Genomic DNA, 25693 nt, shown 5'->3' on the forward strand with positions numbered 1-25693 from the left:
CATCACCCTCCCATCTAGGGGGAGGCCAAGGAAGAAGAAGAAGGAGGGGGGCTCTCTCCCCCTCTCTCCCGGTGGCGCCGGAGTGCCGCCGGGGCTAGGACTGTGACGGCAATCTACATCAACAATCTTGCTACCATCAACACCAACTCTCTCCCCCTCTATACAGTGGTGTAACACCCCTTCTATCCGCTGTAATCTCTACTTAAACATGGTGCTCAACTCCGTATATTATTTCCCAATGATATGCGGCTATCTTATGATGTTTGAGAAGATCAGTTTTGTCCTGTGGGTTAATCTTGATCTTGGTTGGTATGATTGTATATTTTATTTATGGTGTTGCCCTACGGTGCCCTGCGTCTCCCTTAAACGTGAGGGGTCCTCGCTGTAGGGTGTTGCAATATGTTCATGGTTGGCTTATTGTCAGTGTTGCGGGGGTGACAGCAGCCTAAACGCGGATAAGTGGGTTATGGTGTATGGGAGTAAAGAGGACTTGACACTTAATGCTATGGTTGGGTTTCACGACCTTAATGATCTTTAGAAGTTGCGGATGCTTGCTAGGGGTCCAACCATAAGTGCATATGATCCAAGTAGAGAAAGTATGTTAGCTCATCCCTCTCCCTCATATAAAATTGCAAGAATGATTACCGGTACTTGTTATCGATTGCCTAGGGACAAATGACTTTCTTATTGACAAAAACCTATCTACTTTTATTACCTTGCAATTTATTCGTAGTTTTATTCTCGCAAAGTCATAGTTTTATTCTTGCAAATTAGTTTCATACTTTTCTAGGTAAAGCAAACGTCAAGTGTGCGTAGAGTTGTATCGGTGGTCGATTGAACTTGAGGGAATATTTGTTCTACCTTTAGCTCCTCGATGGGTTCGACACTCTTATTTATCGAAGAAGGCTACAAATGACCCCCTATACTTGTGGGTCATCATCGTTATGATCGCCGTGTTACAGGTGATGTTTGAGCAACTCCAAAGCTCACCGTATAGTAATAAGTGACTATGATACTCTCATGGTCTAAGGAGCAAAATCACACGTTAGCACTCCGTGTTATTACAATTCATTATAAACGATATTACTCGATTCGTAACAAACAAATTTTGGGTCGATTCAATATGATCATTCTTCCAACGTCATAATCTCAATGTTGTTTTAGGACTATCATTTAACACTTAATCGACATCCTAAGATCCGGAAAGCATGATCACCAACAACACTTGAGCTATCCCTGGAGGCAAGACTAGGAATCTTTTATATAACTGTTTATCATTCCACATGTGCATATTAGTTTCCACTGAATCATATATTCCAGGATCATAATAGTCATAGAATATAAACTATTTAATTATGAATATGAAAAATATAATAATACAAATATTATTGACTCTAGGGCATAATTCCAACACACCTCGTCCTCCACGTCCTTCTTCTCCTCCTCGTCCTTCCAGAAGGTGTGGTTGGTGAGCTCCAGCTCATCATTCGTTCCGAGATAGTACCGCACGCCATCCTGTGTGATCTTGGCTGAGTAACCGATGGAGTCACGCCGAAGAACGTCGTGGGAGCCGGTTGAGCTCCTCCATGGCGATGCGGTGACATCGTGGTTGCGGCGAGGGTGGCGGCGCCGATGGACGTAGAGAAAGGTGGGGATTGCAGGGAGGCGGGGGGCTGGAGGGGCAGCGGCGACAGATTTAGTGGCGGCGGGGGGCATGGACAGGTGGATTCGTTGGCGGTGGCACCATGACGCAGAGGGAGGGGGGAGGTGGAGAGAGGCAGGGGAGATGTGGTGGCAGCCAATTTGGCGGCGCGTGGGTGGGGGCGCCAATTTGGCGGCGCGTGGGTGGGGGCGCTGATGGGCGTTTCACTGCACGCGCCACATGGGTCTGCGCCCGTTTTTACGTTTGGCCACGGCTGCGCATGATGCAAATTTGCGTCACCTTGGGCTCATTTTCTAGGCAACCCTAAAATGGGACCACACAAATATATGGTTTATTTGAATCACCTGCCTATTTTGTATCTGTTTTTGGAGATGCTCTTGCAGAAATCTCCCCATTGTACGTTGACTCCTCATTCCTCAATAATAATAATAAAATTGTTGGCTCCTCCCTTCTATTTGGCATGGGCCAAATAGAGGGCCGTTCCTGAGAATTTGGTGGTGGGGTCGCAATTTGGACCCACACCCCTTATTCCCTTAGCATAAGTATGAAAATATTAATCAATACACATATGCATATAATAGTATTAATCTCTACACCTAATGTCTCGGTAGAATAGCATCCACGGTTTTTTTCGTCCATTTTATTTTCGCCTGGTTTATTTCATCTGGTTTATTTTCGTCTCACCTTCCATTATCATATCCTCACGTTGATTTTTCATCCTCTCAATTAAAACTTTCTTAACATTTGCAAACTTTTCAAACCAGGCACATCACAAACGGGCAGGTACTGATATCACGTTACAAACAATAAAATCTCATTTTCATGGAAATCAATTCAAAATCCTCACTTTCCTAACGCATTGATTCTTACGTTTCCTAATCTCTGCTACTCCTAAATCTCAGTCCATAGGCCACCGCTGGTTTTCGTTCATTTCCCATCGAAACAAACGACGTCGCCAGCCCCCCGCGCCCACGCCCCACTACCGATTTTTCCATCTCAAGCGCACCGGGCATTTGGTTTATATTTCTCTACTAACAAAAAAAACCGACCTAATCCTCTCTCCCCTCCCACATCGCCGCCGACAGCCTCCTCCCCCACACCTCTACAGTCTACATCGCGTCGCCGCCAGTCTCCCCCGCGCACCTCCCTACCCTTGCTTACCTCCCTGCGCACCGCAGGATGACTCTGACGCGCGCCCCGCTGCCAAGTGACTCCGACGAACGCCCATCGCAAGTTCACCCACGGCGGGGCCTTCCACCTCACCGTCCACGCGGTCGACCTCCTCGCCGCCCGCGCTCTCGTTCCTCTTCAGCAACTCCATGCCCAACTCCGCGCTCGAGCGCATCACCCACAACACCAAGTCCAGCGATTTCGGCGTCATCGGCATCTCTGTGGCGAACGCGTCTCTGCCTCCCTGGGGTTTGGGGTCGCTGCCAGGGACGCACAGGATGGCACGAAGGCTGACACCAACACCGTGGTGGTGCTCCACCAGTCCGACGCTGGTGAGTACCTCCTCAAGGAGGAGGAGCTCATGTGAGGTGAGGGTCGAGGCTTGGCTGTTCTTGTGTTTACGGATTCGACCATATGCGTGAATTTGGAGTCCCAATGTCTGACTATCTTGTTCAAGGCTTCACGCATATGGGATACCAATGTGAGGTTCATGACTCATTTATATGGGGTAACAATTGATTATGAGATGTTGCAAATTATGTGTGTCAATGATATCACTAATGAGTTCATTGGGGGCGGAATATTTGGATCAGATTATTTTCTGAATTGTGTGAAATGAATCGAGTTAAGTAGTTTCTGAGATCAAAAAATTTCCACAGGGTTCTTCGTCGTTACACATATGCCTATATAACTCATCCGTGCAGCGATGATGTGGTTAACTGAAGAACATAAATGTCCACTGTGATCTCAGTTCAGCAGTTTGATACTTTTGATCAAGTATTGGCTGGACTATCAAATCGCGGGCATGGATGCTTTTGTTTCCACCTTTGGTGCACTCTCAACATTCTTTTGTTTCTTGAAGTTCTCTTCAATATAGTTGTGCGAACATACTTCAGAAATAGATGTTTTAGCATGAGATTAGTGAACCTCTTGATGCACATAGTGTTGTTGCTTTATGATGTTCTGTACATTTGAAGTTAGAACCCCCTTAAACAATAGTAATCCTGATCATTTATTGTCATGACCATATAACATTTCAGGCGAGACATGAGCAATGTACTGTTTGGACAAAATGTGTTGCTTTTCTATCATCAACTTAATACACTTAGGATACTGGACTAAGTTTGGGTTACAGGTTTCATTTTGATAGAATGCTCGACTAAGATTGTCTTATAGGTTCCAGTTTGGACGTTTGATCTATCATAGCATGTCATTGCTGACCTAACCATAAGATTGGCTTACAGGTTCCACTTCGTCCTGCCGCCACTCTCATCCTCGTCCGCCTCGTGGTCGCAGTCCTAGCCATGGATGATGCCACTGTGCCGTACTCCCCACTTTCCCCTACATGATGACCCGCGCTACTCTGCCACCATGCAATCAGACGCTTGTCTCCGTCCCTATCAGTCCACAGGTATTGCTCATATTGTTGTCCCCAAAAATATATTGGAGAGATATGCTAATTTCCTGAAGTTGAATGTTGTCTTTGAACACCTCAGTGACTAAAGATTAGACGGATTATCTCCTAGGTACATTGTCATGTTAGCAAATTTCCCCAAAAGGATTTTCAATCAGTATTCTGAATTGTTAATTGTACCACTTGAATGCAGCTAGGAATATAGACCAAGTGATGATGGCTACCTTCTGGTTCTTAGTATTGCATTGTTGACTAATTTGTGAGGTAGTGCCGGCAAACATCGTCATCTTTTTCGTTTGTGAGTACAAAATAGTGGCATCTTGATGTTGAAGCAAGATTGTTTACATGACAACATATGACACCATCTTCATTGCCCTTTTTCATCTCACGAATGAAGGTTTAATGGTTGGGCTATCATGCTGCCTACTTGGTTTCAGCTGTACATATCTTAATACTTGACCTTCAGTAAGGACTCATTTCTTATGGGAAATAGTTGGAGAGCAGCAATTGATCAGTATGTCTTCTTTGTTATTAGTTGCATGATAAATATTGAAATTCGTTTGTTTGCTTCATGGTTACAAATCTAGCACTGAATGAGACTATCATTATTAGGATTAGGATGGTTCAATTTCGTTGAGAGCAGTAAGAAACACTTGCAAATGTATGTCTTGTCTATTTAAATGTGTGCTCTAGAAATAAATGTAGACAACTGTCAGAATATTGTTTAGTTCAATATTTGAATTAGAAGAAGTAGTAGTTTTACGTTTTTGTTTAGTTTTATAGTATATCAGTTATGAAATAAATACAAGCCTTCCTCCAAATATGTTTTTTCCTTGCTTTTTATAATCCATTTCATTTTCTTATTTTATAATATTCAAACAAAATGGTTTGCAGAGATCAATGTTCGGTGACTTAGATAGCTTTAATGCGCTGAGGAAGGGTTTGAACTGAGACGAGTGCCGGGAGAGGCTGAGCAGGATTGCGATGAGGGTGAGCCATCAACGCTGCCGCCGGCGACCGTTTACCGCAACCAAGCCCGTGGCAGCTAGGTGCCGGCGACCATGGCATCGACCGTGTTGGCCCATGGTGTTTCTGACCTTCCGCGCTCTGTTTTAGGTAACTTCCATTCCGATCCCCTCCAGAAGCACTCATGTGAGTGAGCATCTTACACTCCACTGATGCAGGCATCCAGAGGTTGACTAGGTGGCTAGGAGCTCAGCTGGGTTCACTTGCATTTGCATTCTTTTATGCAACGTCGGATACCCTGGGAAGTTCATGCATGTTCTTTTTCTGATATGGTTTTCTCATAGTGCAGGGCACGAAGATAGGTCTCCTTTTAGTTACCACAAATTTTAGTTTTTTCTGCTAACTGTCATCTCCACTTTCTTATCAGTTTAAGCAACTAACAAATGAATCTGTGCACAGTTCTACCATTTTTTCACTCTTATGGGGCCATCTATGTTGAGTATGTGTGTTCTGCTATTCTGCAACTTCAATCAAGAATGTAGTCTCATGCGATTGTCTTTGCTAATACAATTTGTAATGCAAGCAAAATTTATTGCATGTTCCAGCTCCTTCTATTTTTATTCATGTGCTCTCCTTGTCATGCTCTAATTGAAGTGTACATGCAGATTCTCAAAATTGCTTATCATCAAATTACTTGACTTATGTACAGCTTGGATATCATTTAGTGAATTTTACCTACCTCCATGAACATGATATGACCTGCTCTTCCCAGTTCTCTAAGGTAATTTATCAATTTGCTGCTTAGTTAGGAAGAGGCTGAATCGTGTTGGATTTGCACCGAGAGGAAGCTCGTTGACATGATGAACAGGGTAGTGTTTACTGAGGGCAGCTCGGCAAGGAAGAGACAGGATGTTTGCCATTGACCTACACTGAAAGTGAGCGTATTTACCTCATTTGGTCGCCGTTTTCCCTTGAATCAACTTTAGATCATGCAATTTGCCATCCTCTTCTACATGTGTTTTTTATTGGGTTTCGGTTTCATTGGGATTCTTCATGAGAATGATCTACATTTTTCATGCTTTTTTACTTATGTAGTAACGCTGAAAACAATAAGAAACAAATTTTTATTGGGTTTTCATTTGATTGAGATTCTTAGTGAAAAGATCCACAATCTACCTAAATGCCCGTGGCAACGCACTACCAGACTAGATTGAAAATTGTTGTCAAAGATACAAAACCAGTTATCAATAACATATATATGCATAAGAGATGACAATTGAATGTTAGGGAAAGTATCTTTCAGAGTGCTCCTGCATATAAACATGTTTCCATGTTAAACACTACTAAGCGGCAACAGAAATATAGGTGAATCTGGTCCCAATGTGGTTTTTATCCAAACTCCCTAAATACCTGGAAAAATAATTCCACTTCTGGTTTTAGGGAACTGAAAAAATAATTATTGATCTGCAGGGCCATGTCTAGACCAATACTCATCGACAGTTTGTCATTCCTAAGATTTTATTAGTTTCATGAAAATGAATTCTCCGACACAATCCAATGGACATACTCCCTTCGAAGTGTGCGCGGCAAAGGAGTAGTTCATGCCTTTCTTTAGCACAATGAGGGAGTTAACCCACACTAGCTGCATAATCTGCTGACCGGCAGTTGCCTGGTTTGAGCGGACCAATAGTTCCCATGGAGAGCGAGGCTGTGCGGGGCACCTCGTGGATGACTATGCTTCATCACCAAAAGATAATCTTTTTTTATTATTTGATTTTCTTCAGAATTTATCCCAATAAAATTTGGCTGTGGCAACTCACGGGCACATACCTCGACAATAGTTATTTCAGAAAAAGAGGCAAAAGATCGCATTATATATATCATTTCGTATATCATATGGCAGCAAAAACACATTGTGATGGTTGCCCTCAGCTACGACAGTGCATGTTTCTTATAACCGGGAATCGGCCGATGCCGTGGAGAGGAGAGGAGGGGCGGACGACGCCATGCCGGGAAGGAGAGAGCGGTGAGAGGAAGCTGCAAGCTGAATGACATGACATCGAGGGGAGGTGGTGGAGGGAGAGATGGCAACGACGACGATGTGGCGAGGAGAGCATGCCTGGGTAATGAGATATGAGTGTGAGCGTTGTGCCTTGCGGTGACAGTCCGCGATTGAACTACTTTTTTTTAAGATGAGAAGAAAAGGAGCGGTTTTTTTAGGGAACCGATTGCTTGCTATGAGAGAAATGTCACATACTTTTTATATAGTGAAAAATATCACACACCCTAGCAGGTCATTTCTGAAGAATAATTACCCACAAGTGATTTACAGGTGAATTTACAGTTTACTAAAATTGAGATGCGACTCACTAATAAAAAACGTCAGATGCTCGAAGCAAGCAGTTGAGCAATGAATATATATTGTATATGGCCTTATCTTATTTTTATTTTATTTTAACATGTGTTTATATATTCACTTTTGGAGAATAGAGATAACAACTGATGGTTTCGAATGATGCTTTGAAAATACCGATTGACATAGCTATACAATGGATGGACTAAAAACTCATCGTGTCTTACACAATTGGAAGAGACATATTCGAATAATTGTTCTTCCTTACATATTTGTTGTAGATGATAATACAAAAATGTGTCTCTCTTCTTATTTTTATATATGTTTATTTTTGCAGAGGATGCGAGATGGAGATGTATTATGCTGATGTTCAAAATGATCCATCAACAAGGATGTTGACGCGATGTTCTTGAAAGAGACCAAAAATTCACTGAGTTTTATACAATAATACATGTATATTTATATGCAATCAGATAAAAATAATAAGAAGCCCGTAGCAACGCACGGGCATTCTACTAGTAAACATTAAATTGCTTCACAAGCAATTTTCGTTCCAAAAATACATACATATTAATTCAAAATTTCTTTTAGAAAATATGGACTTGACAAGTCACTAATTATGGGATTGATATAAATCTCATCCAACAATTTGTTCTCAATGTATAACATTACCAAACCATCTAACATTTTTGGGATATTATAGACATCCGCGATGTTGTCAACTAATATACTCGGTTCCCCTTTTTTCCCACAGCTAGGTGCATACAATGTAGAATTAAAGAAACAATTAGTAATTAAAATCTAGCCAAATTCTACGAAGATACTATATCAACTTAATAAAGGAATATTACCGATTGCCGCGTCGAACTCAGTAATGACACTGACCAATATGCATCTCTAGCTAGTGTCCGATCAATTGATTATGAATACCTTATTGCAAGAATGAAGTCAGTAGGACTCAATATTGATCATCATCTATACATCTTATCAATCATCATGCCAAAATCGCTAGGGCTTAGTTGCATAGAATACCTTTCGTGGAATTGGCCACTTGCCTCTTAGCATGGAGACTGATGATGTAGTTTGAGCGTACGTAACCGTGAGGGCGAGGCAACACATTGAGGGTGAGGCGGGGCAAGCAGTTGGCAGCTGTGGTTGGCATTTGGCGAAAAAGTGTTGGGCACATGCTATGTGAGTGATGGAACGCTCCAAACTCCTGGAGCGTGGATTTGTGGACCATCGTACGTGGATGTGTCTATACCTGCCTCTTAGAGAGCGCTCACTCATGCCCTGACATCATGGGATGGCTCATCAGACTATATAATTCCTATATGACACCGTCCCCTCTTTGTGAGGTATTATCGGGTGGCAACCAGGTGACCAATGCCCAAGGTGTTTGCCTTACTTTGTTAGATGACGATGGAATTCAAAGACCTCATGTGTTTTGGTTGATCCTTTTGTGACCCCCTATGCTGAGATATTGTACTCTTCTAGCATGTGTGTTTGCTATTTATTAGTGTGCAGGCGGCGGCGGGGGGTGGCTCCTCTTCCATCCACGAGTGGTTGGGTTGGGTTGTTGTGTGCCTAGTCTGGTCTTTGTAATACGTTTTGTCCTAGTTCATCAATGGTTCATAAAAACATGTTCCTACCTTTTAGAGTGGGAGGGGCCCAACATCTTTTAGTGCTTGTTTTACCTATTACTGTTAGTGACCATCCTCCAATTTTGTCGGTCACTAAAACTTTTGTGGGTAAATCTAAATAGTTTCCGAAGTTTGTAAATTGGACGGTTTTAGAAAAAGAGTTCCAAAATGCTAGATAATCTGTTTGCGCTAGTTCATCTAATAAAACATTAAATGTTTATAGCTTCTAACATAGCAGGCTCCTTGAAAATGGAGCTAATCCAACAAGCCAACACAACATCAACCTAATTAAATCCATGCAAAAATTGATGCAATTCATTCTTCTACTTTTATATGCAAAATAATACCCCCTCCATCAAGGTAGGTAAGGCCTAATTTGAGATTCTCTGGTAGCAAGGCATGAGCGAGATATTTGGAGGAAATTTTGAAATCATTTTTGGCAATCGCCTCCCTCACCATTGACTTGTTTGATCGAATGTCATAGCCCATGTTGGTTAATTACTCCCAAGCAAAGCAATAAATGAACAATTATTACAAAGTTTTTTCTCATGGGAGTATGAGGTGGGACATGACGTACAAGAGAGGTATTAAAAGCCCCAAGAGAAAGGCCTTACATGTTCGTAAACAAAACGTGCATACATGCATGGATGGGATAGTTATGAAGTCAATTTTATTGACCATTATAGCAAACTAGACCAAGCTTATGAAATTGTAGAGGCAAATAGCCAAAAGATATTTGGGCTTCCTGGGGATAAAATCTCTCTATATTTATAATGCATGCCCTATTAATTCAATACTTTACATCCCGTTTGCTAAAAACATGATTTCCATGAAGCCATGCCTAATGAATCAATAATAATTTGCCAAGATGAAAATTTGCATGTTCTTAAAGGAATATAAAGGAAATCCTCTCAAGGTCTGCATGCATGGTTGAAAAATATAGTTGGTTTTCCATGTGGAAAGGGCCAGCCGTCAGAACATGTGCCAGAAGAGGATTTCTATGGGTCCAGGTGCCTGAGGAGTCCAATTCCTTGTTTGTTCACCTGGGACACATAAATGTTCCCTCCAACAAATCTTTTGGATGCATGCCATATTCATATCAAAGTAAAATAAAATAAAAATCTGAGTTCAGACGGTTTTTGCACTTTTTCCTTACCTAGGAGTTTCTAGCTTCTAGAAGGTTCATGTTCTATTTTTTAATTAATTCTTTGGAAGTGATCATGTGCACCGCATTTACCTCATATCCCATGGGGTCACTAGCAATGAAGTGTTTCAGTGTCTAATTGTTGACAACCCTTGGTTTTCCTTTAATATCACCTTCAAAATTGATGGCCCCAAACTGAGAAATTTTAATGATGCTATGGGGACGTCCCATTTTGTTAGGACTTTACCTACAAAATGTCTTAAAGAAGACTTATATAATAGCACACGGTCTCCTAATTTGAATCCTTTATGTATTATCCTATCATACCACATTTAACGTTTCCTTTAAATAACTTAGCATTTACATAAGGTTCATTTCTCCATATATCTAAAGCACTTATATCAAGCAATCTTTTCTCTCTGGCTTGTTGTGTCGGTGTACAAAAGTAGGGGCCCTTCGGTACCCCTTTACTTGTGCACGGGCAGTCGTAGCCGCGCCTACGGCCATGCTTGACGGGGCAGAGGAAGGAAAAGTATGAGACTGCTAAGAAAAGCACTCAGGACATAGGCATAAAGAACAAAGGGGCTAGATGGACTTCCCCCAACAAGGCACTTGCCGGGACAGCCTACGTAGCCCCAGCAAGAGCCTTGCCGGGGCAACTTGCCCAACACCAGCAAGGCCGCTGCCCTCGAGCCTGAGAGTTTTGACACCATCGACAACATCGAGACCAAGGCTCGGGAGCGCCTACATGATGGAATGCAAATCTTTGTAAAGACCAAAGACCCGCAAAGCCTAAATAAGAACCAGAAGGCAAGACACCGGCAAGATCCCTGCCGAGGACGCCCATGAGGCCCCGGCAAGGCTCCTGCCGAAGACACACACGAAGCCCCGGCAAGATCCTTGCCGAGGGCCCCCGCAAGGCCCCGGCAAGATCCTTGCCGAGGGCGCCCGCATGGTCCCGGCAAGACCCTTGCCGGGGGCATCAGCAAGATCGCGGCAAGGCTTTGCCGCCCCGTCGCCGCCCCAGCACAGTGGCCAGCCCACCAACTAGGCAAGTGCCTATGTGGCAGTGTGTGGCTTCTAGGCCAACTAGTCAAGCACCTGCGTGGTGGCATGCAGATCTTTGTGAAGACCCTGCCACCGCACCAGCACAACAACCTGCCAGCCTGCGTGGCACTGCATGCCTCGTTGGCCTGGACGCGCGTCGAAGCAAGGCGAAGCGGCGATGGATGGGACGGGCTCCGTTGCCGTCCCCGATAAAGCAAGAGGACACATAAGCAACGCATTAAATGCGTTTGTCCTGTGATGTCAGGCGATAAGCTTGTACACTGTAGATACTTTCCACCTCCTGTGTGCCACTATGGCGACCCTTTGACATGTAAAAGGAGGCCCGAGGCATACTGAACAAGGATTCACACTTTTGGGCTAGGCATGCACCGAAGCTAGTTCAAGAACTCAAGAACACTAAATATACACCAAAGCAGGACTAGGGTATTACGCATCTCTGCGGCCGAACCTGGGTAAAATCCCCTTGCACTGATCACTAGACCTGCTCTTTGCATAGCTCCACGCCCCGCCAACCGTAGAAGGGATCCTTGTGGTCCCATAGGTATCGTTTCCCCCGACATCTTTGGCGCGTCAGGTAGAGGGCGCAGTTGTGAAAATCTGGTCTAGTAGTTAGTATAGCAGTTTCTTCATCGCCATGGCTCCTAAGAAGAAGGCAATCACATCGATCGATTCGTCTGGAGCCGAACCGCCCGTACAAGTGCACGCGGGTGACGGGGCAGCAGCGGATGAAGGCAGAGGCGCGGCCAACGAACATCCACGATGCTCTGGCAACCAAAGCCGCTAAATCCAAAGACGGAGCCGTGCTGCCCGCAGGCGGCGCGGGGATCTCCAAGGGCGAAGTCGTGCTGCCTATGGGTGGCGCGGCGACTTCCAAGACGCCTACGCCGGCGCCCACGCCGCGGTCTTCCTAGGTCATGCGTGACGAGCAGCGTCGCCACGTTGGTGACCCCGGGCGACACCGCGGGAAGAGCCCTCTGCACCACTCACGAGATGCACCAGACCAGCATGTACGCCAAGACAATGGCGAAAACGACGCGCGTCCGCGAGGCTGTGATAGAGGTCCTTCTAACGTGGTTAGAAGTCAGGGCGCGTCACGGTCCATGGAGCTTTCACCGCCACCCACGCCAGCAGAAGCGTTGGCGCGCGTGCAACTGCTCCTCGACTTTCCTCCTGCTGCGGAGAAGCTCGACGAGTGGAGAGCCACCATCCAGTATGGTGATTCACTTGATTCACTTGATGTATGTTTTGGTGATCAACTTGCGGGTTCCGCCCATGAACCTATGCATAGGGGTTGGCACACGTTTTCGTCTTGACTCTCCGATAGAAACTTTGGGGCACTCTTTGAGGTTCTATGTGTTGGTTGAATAGATGAATCTGCGATTGTGTGATGCATATCATATAATCATACCCACAGATACTTGAGGTGACATTGGAGTATCTAGGTGACATTAGGGTTTTGGTTTATGTGTGTCTTAAGGTGTTATTTTACTACAAACTCTAGGGCTGTTTGTGACACTTATAGGAATAGCCCAATGGACTGATCGGAAAGAATAACTTTGAGGTGGTTTCGTACCCTACCATAATCTCTTCGTTTGTTCTCCGCTATTTTTGACTTTGGAGTGACTCTTTGTTGCATGTTGAGGGATAGTTATATGATCCAATTATGTTATTATTGTTGAGAGAACTTGCACTAGTGAAAGTATGAACCCTAGGCCTTGTTTCCTATCATTGCAATACCGTTTGTGCTCACTTTTATTACTTGTTACCTTCCTGTTTTGATATTTTTAGATTACAAAAACCTATATCTACCATTCATATTGCACTTGTATCACCATCTCTTCGCCGAACTAGTGCACCTATACAATTTACCATTGTATTGGGTGTGTTGGGGACACAAGAGACTCTTTGTTATTTGGTTGCAGGGTTGCTTGAGAGAGACCATCTTCATCCTACGCCTCCCACGGATTGATAAACCTTAGGTCATCCACTTGAGGGAAATTTGCTACTGCCGTACAAACCTCTACACTTGGAGGCCCAACAACGTGTACAAGAAGAAGGTTGCGTAGTAGACATCAAGCAGTTTTCTGGCGCCGTGTGCTTGAAGGTATATCTTTAGATCTTGCAATCGAATCTTTTTGTTTCTTGTTTTAGCACTAGTTTAGTTTATAAAAGAAAACTACAAAAAAATGGAATTAAGGGTACCTCATATGCTTCATCTTTTTAATGTCTTCCATGAAAATAAGGATTCCGATAATTGTGCTCAATTGCTAGAGGAAGAATGCATTAAACTTTTTGGCACTAAATCGAGCATGATTGCAATTTTGTTAGTATGAATTCTTTGAATACCCATGATGCTAATGATATGCAAAGCCACAAGCTTGGGGATGCTATGTTTGATAAAGATGATATTTTTTGTCCCCCAAGCTTTGATGAGCAAATTTATTATGATGAAAGCATGCCTTCTATTTATGATGATTATTGTGATGACATGTATGCTATAAAGAATAAAGATAACCACGAATCTTGTTATCATGATTTTAATTTTCAATTGGATTATGCCTCACATGATAGTTATTTTGTTGAGTTTGCTCCCACTATTATTCATGAGAAGAAATTTGCTTATGTGGAGAGTAGTAAAATTTCTATGCAAGTAGATCATGAAAAGAATGCTTTAGGTGCTGGTTATATTGTTGAATTCATTCATGATGCTACTGAAAATTATTATGAGGGAATATATACTTGTAGGAATTGCAATAATATCAAGTTTCCTCTCTATGTGCTTAAAGTTTTGAAGTTATGCTTGTTTTGCCTTCCCATGCTAGTTGATTATTGTTCCCATAAGTTGTTTGCTCACAAAATCCCTATGCATAGGAAGTGGGTTAGACTTAAATGTGCTAGTCATATTCTTCATGATGCTCTCTTTATGTTTCAATTCTTATCTTCTATATGAGCATCATTGAAATCATCATGCCTAGCAAGGGGCGTTAAACGTTAGCGCTTGTTGGGAGGCAACCCGATTTTATTTTAGTTTTTTGATTTTTTATTCTGTTTAGTAATAAATAAATCATCTAGCCTCTGTTTAGATGTGGTTTTTTGTTTTAATTAGTGTTTGTGCCAAGTAAGACCTATAGGATCTTCTTGGATGATAATTATTTGATCTTGCTGAAAATTCCAGAAACTTTCTGTTCACGAAAACAATTGTTTAAAATCACCAGAACGTGATAAAATACTGATTCCAATTGCAGCAGATCAATAATCAAATTATCTAGGTCGTCCTATTTTGGTAGAAGTTTTTGATTTCCAGAAATTTGCGTTTGATACAGATTACTACAGACTGTTCTGTTTTTGACAGATTCTGTTTTTCGTGTGTTGTTTGTTTATTTTGATGAATCTATGGCTAGTAAAATAGTTTATAAACCATAGAGAAGTTGGAATACAGTAGGTTTAACACCAATACAAATAAGTAATGAGTTCATTACAGTACCTTGAAGTGGTGTTTTGTTTTCTTTCGCTAACGGATCTTACGAGCTTTCTGTTAAGTTTTGTGTTGTGAAGTTTTCAAGTTTTGGGTAAGGATTCGATGGACTATGGAATAAGGAGTGGCAAGAGCCTAAGCTTGGGGATGCCCAAGGCACCCCAAGGTAATATTCAAGGATAACCAAGAGCCTAAGCTTGGGGATGCCCCGGAAGGCATCCCCTCTTTCGTCTTCGTTCATCGGTAACTTTACTGGGAGCTATATTTTTATTCACCACATGATATGTGTTTTGCTTGGAGCGTCATTTTATTTTCTTTAGCTTTGCTTGCTGTTTGAATAAAATACCAAGATCTGAAATTCTTAAATGGGAGAGAGTCTTCACATAGCTACATAATTATTTAACTACTCATTGATCTTCACTTATATCTTTTTGGAGTAGTTTGTCATTTACTCGTGTGCTTCACTTATATCCTATGAGTAAATGGTTGAATGATTTGAATGTCATAAATCTAAATTTATATATGTTTCATATGCCTTTCCCATGGGGAGTAATGCCTTCACATATAAGAAGTAGAGGTGTTAAATTTATTGAAGGTTAGCAAACATTGTATTGGTCACTTGAAAAATTCATGAAAGAATATTGAAGGAAGAGAGGTTTCACATATAAATATACTATCTTGGACAGCTTCTATGATTGTGAGCCCCATTAATTATTTTCAAACCTGAGCAAATTAGTTGAAGTTGGACAAGGAAGACAACATAATGAGTTATGCTTGGGTATATTTGTATAGAAGTTATATTGTTATGGACCCTCTAACATGCGGTGCTTGCTATTTTAGAATCCTTTGCTAGCCAAAATATCTGTACTAAGCGGGAATACTGCTTGTGCATCCAAATTCCTTGAACCAAGTTTCTTCCATGAGTGTCCACCATATCTACCTATATGCGGTATTTACCTGCCGTTCCAAGTAAATTTGCATGTGCCAAACTCTAAACCTTCAAATAATAATCTGTTTTGTATGCCCGAATCGCTCATGTAGCGACTAGGGGCTGTCAGTATCTTCCATCGTAGGTGGGTTATTCTCATGATGAGTGGACTCCGCTCATCATTCACGAGAAAATGGCTAGTAACTGGGATGCCCAGTCCCATGATCCAAAGATCGAAATCAAATCAAAAATAATTGCAAACAAAACTCCCCCAGGATTGATGTTAGTTGGAGGCACCCGTTGTTTCGGGCAAGCCATGGATTGATGATTGTTGGTGGAGGGGGAGTAAAATCTTTACCTTTCTGTTTGGGAACCGCCTATAATGTATGTAGTATGGAAGATATTGGGAACTCTTGGTCGTTATGTTGACAATGAAAGCATACCTCTCAAAATTATTTTCATCTCTATTTTTGCTTCGAGCTCTGGCACCTCTGCAAATCCCTGCTTCCCTCTGCGAAGGGCCTATCTTTTATTTTTATGCAAGAGTCAGTAGTATTCCTTCTCATTCCAACCTACTCTTTAGTTGGCAAGCATTATGTGATGGAAAGATCTAAGCATATATGGCCATTCAAATATATTTGATCATGAATTATTATTGTTGACAATTATCTATATGATAAATAAGTTGGGAGGCGAAACATTAAGCCCCTATCTTTCTCTGTGTTCGATGGATGCTATTTGTTCTAAAAAAATGCTTTGAGTGGTAGCAATCATGGAATACTAAATGATAGTTGAGTATGTGAAGTTTGCTGAATCAAAGCTCTGACATAGACTCTTCCTAAAAATAAGATGAATTGTAATTGTTTGATGACTAATAACACGGTTTGTTAGTTTTCAAGAAAGTTTATGATCTATACTTTAACATGTGAATAGCTTGTTACTTGATCATGAAAAGTTCTATGAGTTGAACTACTGTTATGACATATAATGATGCTAGAAAAGGTGATTGAAATTATCATTGATCAAACTTATGCACCTGCTAGCATTCACACTTCATAAATTATTTCTTTTATCATTTACCTACTCGAGGACGAGCAGGAATTAAGCTTGGGGATGCTGATACGTTTCCAACGTATCTATAATTTATGAAGTATTCATCCTATTATATTATCCATCTTGGATGTTTAATGGGCTTTACTATGCACTTTTATATTATTTTTGGCACTAACCTATTAACCCAGAGCCCAGTGCCAGTTCCTGTTTTTTCCCTTGTTTCAGTGTTTCGAAGAAAAGGAATATCAAACGGAGTCCAAATGGAATGAAACCATCGGGAGAGTTATTTTTTGGAACGGAAGCAATCCAGAAGACTTAGAGTGTACGTAAGGGAAGCAACGAGGAAGGCACGAGGCAGGGGGACGCACCCACCCCCTGGGCGCGCCCTCCACCCTCGTGGCTCCCCTGACCGACTTCTTTCGCCTATATATATCAATATACCCTAAAACCATCGGGGAACAGAATAGGTCGGGAGTTCCGCCGCCGCAAGCCTCTGTAGCCACCAAAAAACCAATCGGGACCCTGTTCCGGCACCCTGCCGGAGGGGGGATCCCTCACCGGTGGCCATCTTCATCATCCCGGTGCTCTCCATGACGAGGAGGGAGTAGTTCACACTCGGGGCTGAGGGTATGTACCAGTAGCTATGTGTTTGATCTCTCTCTCTCTCTCATGTTCTTGATTTGGCACGATCTTGATGTATCGCGAGCTTTGTTATTATAGTTGGATCTTATGATGTTCCTTCCCCTCTACTCTCTTGTAATGGATTGAGTTTTCCCTTTGAAGTTATCTTATCGGATTGAGTCTTTAATGATTTGAGAACACTTGATGTATGTCTTGCGCGGGATAACCGTGGTGACAATGGGTTATTCTATTGATTCACTTGATGTATGTTTTGGTGATCAACTTGCGGGTTCCGCCCATGAACCTATGCATAGCGGGTTGGCACACGTTTTCGTCTTGACTCTCCGATAGAAACTTCGGGGCACTCTTTGAGTTTCTATGTGTTGGTTGAATAGATGAATCTGAGATTGTGTGATGCATATCGTATAATCATACCCACGGATAGTTGAGGTGACATTGGAGTATCTAGGTGACATTAGGGTTTTGGTTGATGTGTGTCTTAAGGTGTTATTTTACTATGAACTCTAGGGCTGTTTGTGACACTTATAGGAATAGCCCAATGGATTGATCGGAAAGAATAACTTTGAGGTGGTTTCGTACCCTACCATAATCTCTTCGTTTGTTCTCTGCTATTAGTGGCTTTGGAGTGACTCTTTGTTGCATGTTGAGGGATAGTTATATGGTCCAATGATGTTATTATTGTTGAGAGAACTTGCACTAGTGAAAGTATGAACCCTAGGCCTTGTTTCCTATCATTGCAATACCATTTGTGCTCACTTTTATTACTTGTTACCTTGCTGTTTTATATTTTTAGACTACAAAAACCTATATCTACCATCCATATTGCACTTGTATCACCATCTCTTCGCCAAACTAGTGCACCTATACAATTTACCATTGTATTAGGTGTGTTGGGGACACAAGAGACTCTTTGTTATTTGGTTGTAGGGTTGCTTGAGAGAGACCATCTTCATCCTACGCCTCCCACGGATTGATAAACCTTAGGTCATCCACTTGAGGGAAATTTGCTACTGTCCTACAAACCTCTGCACTTGGAGGCCCAACAACGTCTACAAGAAGAAGGTTGCGTAGTAGACATCAACTATCGGCGGCTCAACGACAACACCATCAAGAAAAAATTCTCGTTGCTGATAATGGACGAGTTACTCGATCAACTGGCAGGTGCCGCGTATTTCTCCAAGCTGGATCTCCGCTCCGGTTATCATCAAATATGGATGCTGGAGACAGATGAAGCCAAGACAGTGTTCAAGACTCACCACGGCCATTTCCAATTTCACGTCATGCCATTCGGGATGACCAACACCTCGGCGACCTTCTAGTGCCTAATGAATGCGATCTTCGAACCACACATACGCAAGTTTATGATCATCTTCCTCGATGACATCCTGGTTTTCAGCGAGACACTAGAGGAGCATGCGCAACATCTGCGAATAGTCCTGGAGCGTCTTCGGGAGCATCAACCAGGTATCTTCGAGGGTGTCTGTTGAGTTGGCCTGGATCAAGACTGGGATTTGTCACTCCGTATGACGGAGAGGTATCTCAGGGCCCACTCGGTAATACAGCATCACAATAAGCTTGCAAGCGATGTGACCAATGAGTTAGTCATGGGATCTTGTATTACGGAACAAGTAAAGAGACTTGCCGGTAACGAGATTGAACTAGGTATGGAGATACCGATGATCGAATATCGGGCAAGTAACATACCGATAGACAAACGGTACTACCTACGGGATTAGCTGAATCCTTGACATCGAGGTTCGACCGATAAGATCTTCGTATATGTGTAGGAACCAATATGGGAATCCAGGTCCCGCTATTGGTTATTGACCGTAGAGGTGTATCGGTCATGTCTGCATAGTTCTCGAACCCGCAAGGTCTACACACTTAACGTTTGGTGACGATATAAGTATAGTTGAGTCATTATGGTGGTTACCGAAGGTTGTTTGGGGTCCCGGATGAGATCCCGGACGTGACGGGGAACTCTGGAATGGTCTGGAGGTGAAGATTGATGTATTGGACGAAGGGTATTGGAGTCCAGAATTGTTCCGGGGGTACCGGATGATGACCAGTGTCACCGAAAGGGGTTTTGGGGGGCCCCGTCAAATGTCTGGGGGCCCCATGGGCCAAGGGGAGGGGGCAAACCAGCCCACTAAGGGGCTGAGCGCCCACCTCACCCTATCTCACGTAACCAGCAGGGTTGGGGGCGCCCCCTAGGGCTTCCCACCACTTTGGCTTGGGGGTCAAGTCTCCTAGGGGGAAAACCCATCTAGGGTTTCCCTCTTGTGGCCGCCGACCCTAGATGGGATCCCCTAGGGGCGCCCCCTCTCCCCCTTCACCATATATATAGAGAGGTAGAGAGAGGGCAGCCGCACCCGTTTATGCCACGGCGCTGCCCTCCCTCTCCCTCGTAGCCATCTTCTTCTCCGTAGTGCTTAGCGAAGCTCTGCCGAGATTTCTCCACCACCACGGCGTTGTGCTGCCGGAGGACTCGAGCTACTACTTCATCATCGCTTGTTGGATCGAGAAGGTGAAGGCTTCATCAAGCCGTACGTGTGTTGAACGCGGAGGTGCCGTCCGTTAGGCGCTAGATCGGGAGTTCGCGGGACGGATCGTGATTCAATTGCGAAGACGTTCAACTACATCAACCGCGTTTCTTACTGCTTCCGCTTAGCGATCTACAAGGGTATGTAGATGCAATCTCTCCTCTCATAGATGTCCATCTCCTAGATTGATCTTGGTGAGCGTAGGACAAATTTTGTTTCCTATGCAACGTTCCCCAACAGTGGTATCAAAGCTAGGTCTGTGCGTAGATGACATCATGAGTAGAACACAAAGGAGTTTGTGGGCGTTGATATTCAGATTGCTTCCTTCCTTGGTCTTTTCTTGATTCGGCGATATTGTGGGATGAATTGGCCCGGACCAACTTTACATGTTCACGTACATGAGACCGGTTCCATCGACAGACATGTGACTTTGTTGCATAAAGATGGCTGGCGGATGTCTGTCTCTCCCACCTTAGTTGAATCGGATTCGATAAAGGCGGTCCTTGTAGAAGGTTAAATAGCAACTTGCATATCACTGTTGTGGCTTTGCGTAGGTAAGAATCGTTCTTGCTAGATACCCATAGCAGCCACGTAAAACATGCAACAACAATTAGAGGACATCTAACTTGTTTTTGCGGGCTATGTTGTGATATGATATGGCCAAAGACATGATGAAATATATTTGATCTATGAGATGATCATGTTTGTAATAGTTTATATCGACTTGCATGTCGATGCATACGGCAACCGGCAGGAGCCATAGGGTTGTCTTTAATTATTGTATGACCTGCGTGTCAATCATTAAGCGCTATGTAATTCTTTACTTTATCACTAAGCGGTAGAAATAGTAGTAGAAGCATGGTTGGCGTGACAACCCTGATGGCAACACGATGATGGAGATCATGATGATGGAGATCATGGTGTCATGCCGGCGACGATGGAGATCATGCGGGTGCTTTGGAGATGGAGATCAAAAGCACGAGTTGATGGCCATATCATGTCACTTATGATTTGCATGTGATGTTAATCCTTTTATGCATCTTATTTTGTTTAGGATGATGGTAGCATTATACGGTGACCCCTCACTAAAATTTCAAGATAAAATTGTGTTCTCCCCAAGTGTGCACCGTTGCGAAAGTTCGTCGCTTCGAAGCACCACGTGATGATCGGGTGTGATAGACTCTACGTTCACATACAATGGGTGCAAGCCAGTGTTGCACATGCGGAACACTTGGGTTAAACTTGACGAGCCTAGCATGTACAGACATGGCCTCGGAACACAAGAGACTGAAAGGTCGAACACGAGTCATATAGTTGATATGATCAACATGGAGATGTTCACCATTGAAACCACCTCATCTCACGTGATGATCGGACTTGGGTTGGTGAATTTGGATCGTGTTACACTCGGACAGCCGGAGGGATGCTCATTTGAGTGGGAGTTCTTAGGTAATAATTTTAATTGAACTCATTTACAATACAAAAAATACACTTCCGTGATGATACGTGTTTGGCATAGTAGGTCACGTTTTCTGTCATGCATGTACATCCATGACGATTTTATGACATAATCAAGATAGTCATACCTGTGCTGTCGTAGAAGTGTTCCATGACATTACCAAAATTATCATCATGGAAGTATCCACTTCCATGACGATAAATTACGCGTCATAGAAGTGCTTTCGTCAAGGGTGACCGACACGTGGCATCCACCGTAACGGCTCGCCGTTAAGCTATCGAGTCTGGTTTTGGATCCGATAACCCGTTAATAGCCCCGACCAATGGGGATTTTCCACGTGTAAAATCATCATTGGCTGGAGGAAACACGTGTCGGTTCATCGTTGGGAGAGATGTCATCCACTCATTGGACCGAAGGCGCCTATGATACGTCGACACATGGCACGGCCCAACAGAGGCCCATTCTTGTGAAAAGGCCGGCCCGTTTGACTTGGTTAAAAGGTGGCAGGCCAGCCCATGGAAAGCCTGTTAATGGCATGTTCGCATATAGCCCATTTACAGCCCGCTAACCCAGGGCCCATTACGACCTATCCAAATAAGGCCCAGTAGCGTCATCTGGGCCATCCAATATGATTCCAGACCGTTGTAACTTTCGGCCCATGTATGGCCCATGACATCTTTCGGCCCATATGAGGCCCTTTGTAACTCTTGGCCCATTAACGGCCCGTGGTGAAACTGGCCCGTAATGAACAGTGTATCACTTTATACCCATTAACGGTGCATTATTCCATTGGGCCGTTTCCAGCCCATGTTATCTTTCAGCCTTCTCAGGGCCCATTTATTTTTGGGCTCATTTCCCGCATTCGGTTACTTACGGCCCGTTACTGTCATTTTCTGCTTGTGGGCCAAATTCAGCCCGTGGTTACAGTCGGCCCGTTTGTGGCCTGTTAATACTTGGCCGTTTTCATAGCGTCATCAAATACGGCCGATTAACGATGGCACGTTATGGTCGGCCCATGAACAAACGATTCCAACTCTAGCCCGTTTACGGCCATAATGCGGTCTGTTATTGGCCCATGTTTGGCCAATCGATCATATGGCCCGTACCCATTGATGATACGGCCCGTAGAAGGCCCATTGTGTCTATGGCCCGTAGAAGGCCCATTGTTTCTACGCCCCGTAAAAGGCCCATTGTTTCTATGGCCCGTAGAAGGCCCATTGTTTCTACGGCCCGTAGGAGGCCCAGTGTCACTACAGTAAATATGTAGCCCATGGTTATTGTGGCCTAGTTTTAAAAATTAGGTTATTGCGGCCACTAGCAAACCGCGGAAAAAGAACTGCACTGACTACAAGCAAACAAATAAACCAGACAACAAGGAAATAAATAAGCAAGCAACTTACGCTAGGCTATCACGGCTATTACACATATTACATCCACTGGGCATCAAAGTTTGCCACCAGTGCAAATATAGGGAACAAAGCAGCATATCACATACACTAGTTGTCAAAGTTGGCGACCAGTTCAAATAAACGCCGCAGCAAAACAAGTCCAGAACTGAAACCACTTCAGAAGAGCTCAAGAAACAATATCCTGGGTACCCATAATGCTGGCAAGATGCCTAGCAAGCTTATTAACTTTCTCTTGTTTGGCGCTTAAATCCTCCAGTGCTTGCTGTTGCACAAGAAAGTATGCATCTGAATACTGCAGGGACTTCGTCAGTCCTTCGGTTCTTGCCGCAGCACAGCTGACTGATGCCTTTCAGCCTGTAGCTGAGACTGAAGAAGCTGAAGTGATTCAGGCAGCGAGTTCGAAGAGCTTGTGCCAGCGGTCCTTGCCAGTAACTCGAACACTACATCAACGCAGGACTGTGGGGTTTTCTCACTGTCTACAAGATCGGTTTTATCACCTTTCTTGGAGACCAACAGAGTTGTCTCACTATCTTGAACCTTATCTGCATTACTTTCTCTACCATTGCATAGTGGGGTGCTCTTCTCCAATATTCTGTTCGCATACTACAAGAGAAACGAGCAGACACATCACAGGTTTAACATGTAGTATACGAAACTCATTTTGGTAAACCGGTTCAGTAGTAAGGTGGACAGGATAACAGCATGAAACAAACATATATCTATGTAGTATGGTCACTGTATTGTCCATATCATTCTAGTTTATGTTGCCTAATCAAGATAGAGACATAGTTCAACTCATATATTTTTAAGACACAGCATCATAGACAGAATATAAGTGTGATAAACTACACAACATTGGCAACACTTGTAATGTGCATCACATGAGAACATAACTGTTTATACAACTGAAACTGAAATCAACATAGAGCAAGAAGTTAGAACAGTAATCCAGTTACAGAAATAGGTTTAAAACATACCTGTTGCGCCATTGGAGTTTCAATTGGATCCTTCAGATTCGAAAGTAGTTGGCATGAGTAAATACAGTGATGCAACAGCAAAGGAGTATGGACCATAGCTACGGAATCTGACCTGAGAACAGTTGCTCTTCTGCTTTAAACGTGGAGTTTGGGATCGCTGTGGTGGTCTTCGTGCTTTGGGCACTGCAGTTGCTTTACAAACTGCTCGTGTGGGGGTACTCTGTGGTGGACATGGTGCTTTGTCAACTAGAAGTGGGTTACTATCCGCTGGGGTTGGGGTTAGATGGGTTGCAGCTGGTTCTCTGCCCAACAATGTAAGTGTGCAATCTGGAAGAGTCTTGATTATGTGTGGTGGGGCTAGTTTGTGGGCCAGTACAACCATGGTTCTATCTGCATCGACAGGTAGCACTGTCTTTTGTGAAGAACTGGTTTTTGCTCCCAGATACTGCCATCACCCCCTCCAATTCAAATGGCTGAAAAACAAGAAAAGAAATTGAACGTACAGACATTGTATGATAGACAGATGTGGTAATTCACATATATGTTGTCTAACCAAACAGGAAAGCATGACACAATTTCACATATATGATGCCTAACTAAACAGGATAGCATGACACAGTTTTAGATATATGATGGATAACTTAATAGGATATAATGGCATAATTCAACATATGATGAGTATCTAAACAAGATGACATGACAAAACTATATGATGTCTTTCTAAAATAGGTTGGGATGAAATAATTCACATACATGTTGTCTAATTATACAAGATGGCATGATATAATTGACATAATTGATTCATATACTAAGCAACTGGCACTCGCATCTATGATCTCTAAACTAAGCAGATGGAATTCAATATTGTGCATATGATGTCTAAACTAAGAAATGCAAGACACCATATGCATGATATGAGAAATATAAACATTGAAATTTAGAGCATACACCTTAGGTGGTATATAGGACTGGTCATCTGTCTCTGAATCCTCCTCTAAGGAGCTCCATGTAACCATCTAGATATATGCTTCAACAAGTACCATTGCCTGCTCTGAAGACCTTGTTTTCACTCCAGGTTTTTCCATAACCGGCTCAAATGGCTGATACACATGAAGAGTAGTTCAATATACATAGATTGTCGACAAATGGAATACGCAATGAAAAAAAGATGGCATGAGATAATTCACATATATGATGCCTGGCTACATGGCGGTGCATAATTCACATATATGATAACTGGCTGAAAAACATGGCATTGCATAATTCACATATTTGATATAGAAAGCAAACAGGAGGCATTCACACAAAGCATGTCTAATCTAAGCAGATGGCATGACAATGCAAGACACCATATACATGATATGAGCAATATAACCCTGCCAAGTTAGAGCATGCACCTCGGGGGCGGGGGGGGGGGGGGGATACGACTGGTTATCTGTCTCTGAATCCTCCTCTGAGGAGCTATTTGTAACCTGCAAGAAATCTGCATCGACAGGTAGCACTGACTACTCAGAAGACCTTGTTTTCACTCCAGATTTTCCCATGACCGACTCAAATGGCTGATGCACAGGAAGAGTAGATGAATGTATAAACATTGTTGACAAATGGAATACATTATAAAAAAATAAGACACGATACAATTCACATATACGATGACTGGCTAAACAGGATGGCATTGCATGATTCATGTATATGATGCCTGGCTAAAGAAGAAGGCATTGCATAATTCCCATATACTCCCTCTGTTCCTAAATATTTGTCTTTTTAGAGATTTCAAATGGACTACCAC

The 25693-nt window shown here is 43.1% G+C and overlaps 1 long non-coding RNA gene across 1 annotated transcript; it reads left to right on the plus strand.

Moving 5' to 3' along the window:
• Nucleotides 1-2743: 2743 nt before the first annotated feature.
• LOC120965250 (uncharacterized) lies at nt 2744-8523 on the plus strand. The gene is made up of 5 exons (XR_005757847.3): nt 2744-3201; nt 4078-4244; nt 5142-5363; nt 5432-6148; nt 7904-8523. It is a non-coding gene; the product is annotated as an uncharacterized lncRNA (long non-coding RNA).
• Nucleotides 8524-25693: the final 17170 nt, after the last annotated feature.

Source organism: Aegilops tauschii, chromosome 5, assembly GCF_002575655.3.
Source record: "Aegilops tauschii subsp. strangulata cultivar AL8/78 chromosome 5, Aet v6.0, whole genome shotgun sequence".
Lineage (NCBI taxonomy): Eukaryota > Viridiplantae > Streptophyta > Magnoliopsida > Poales > Poaceae > Aegilops > Aegilops tauschii.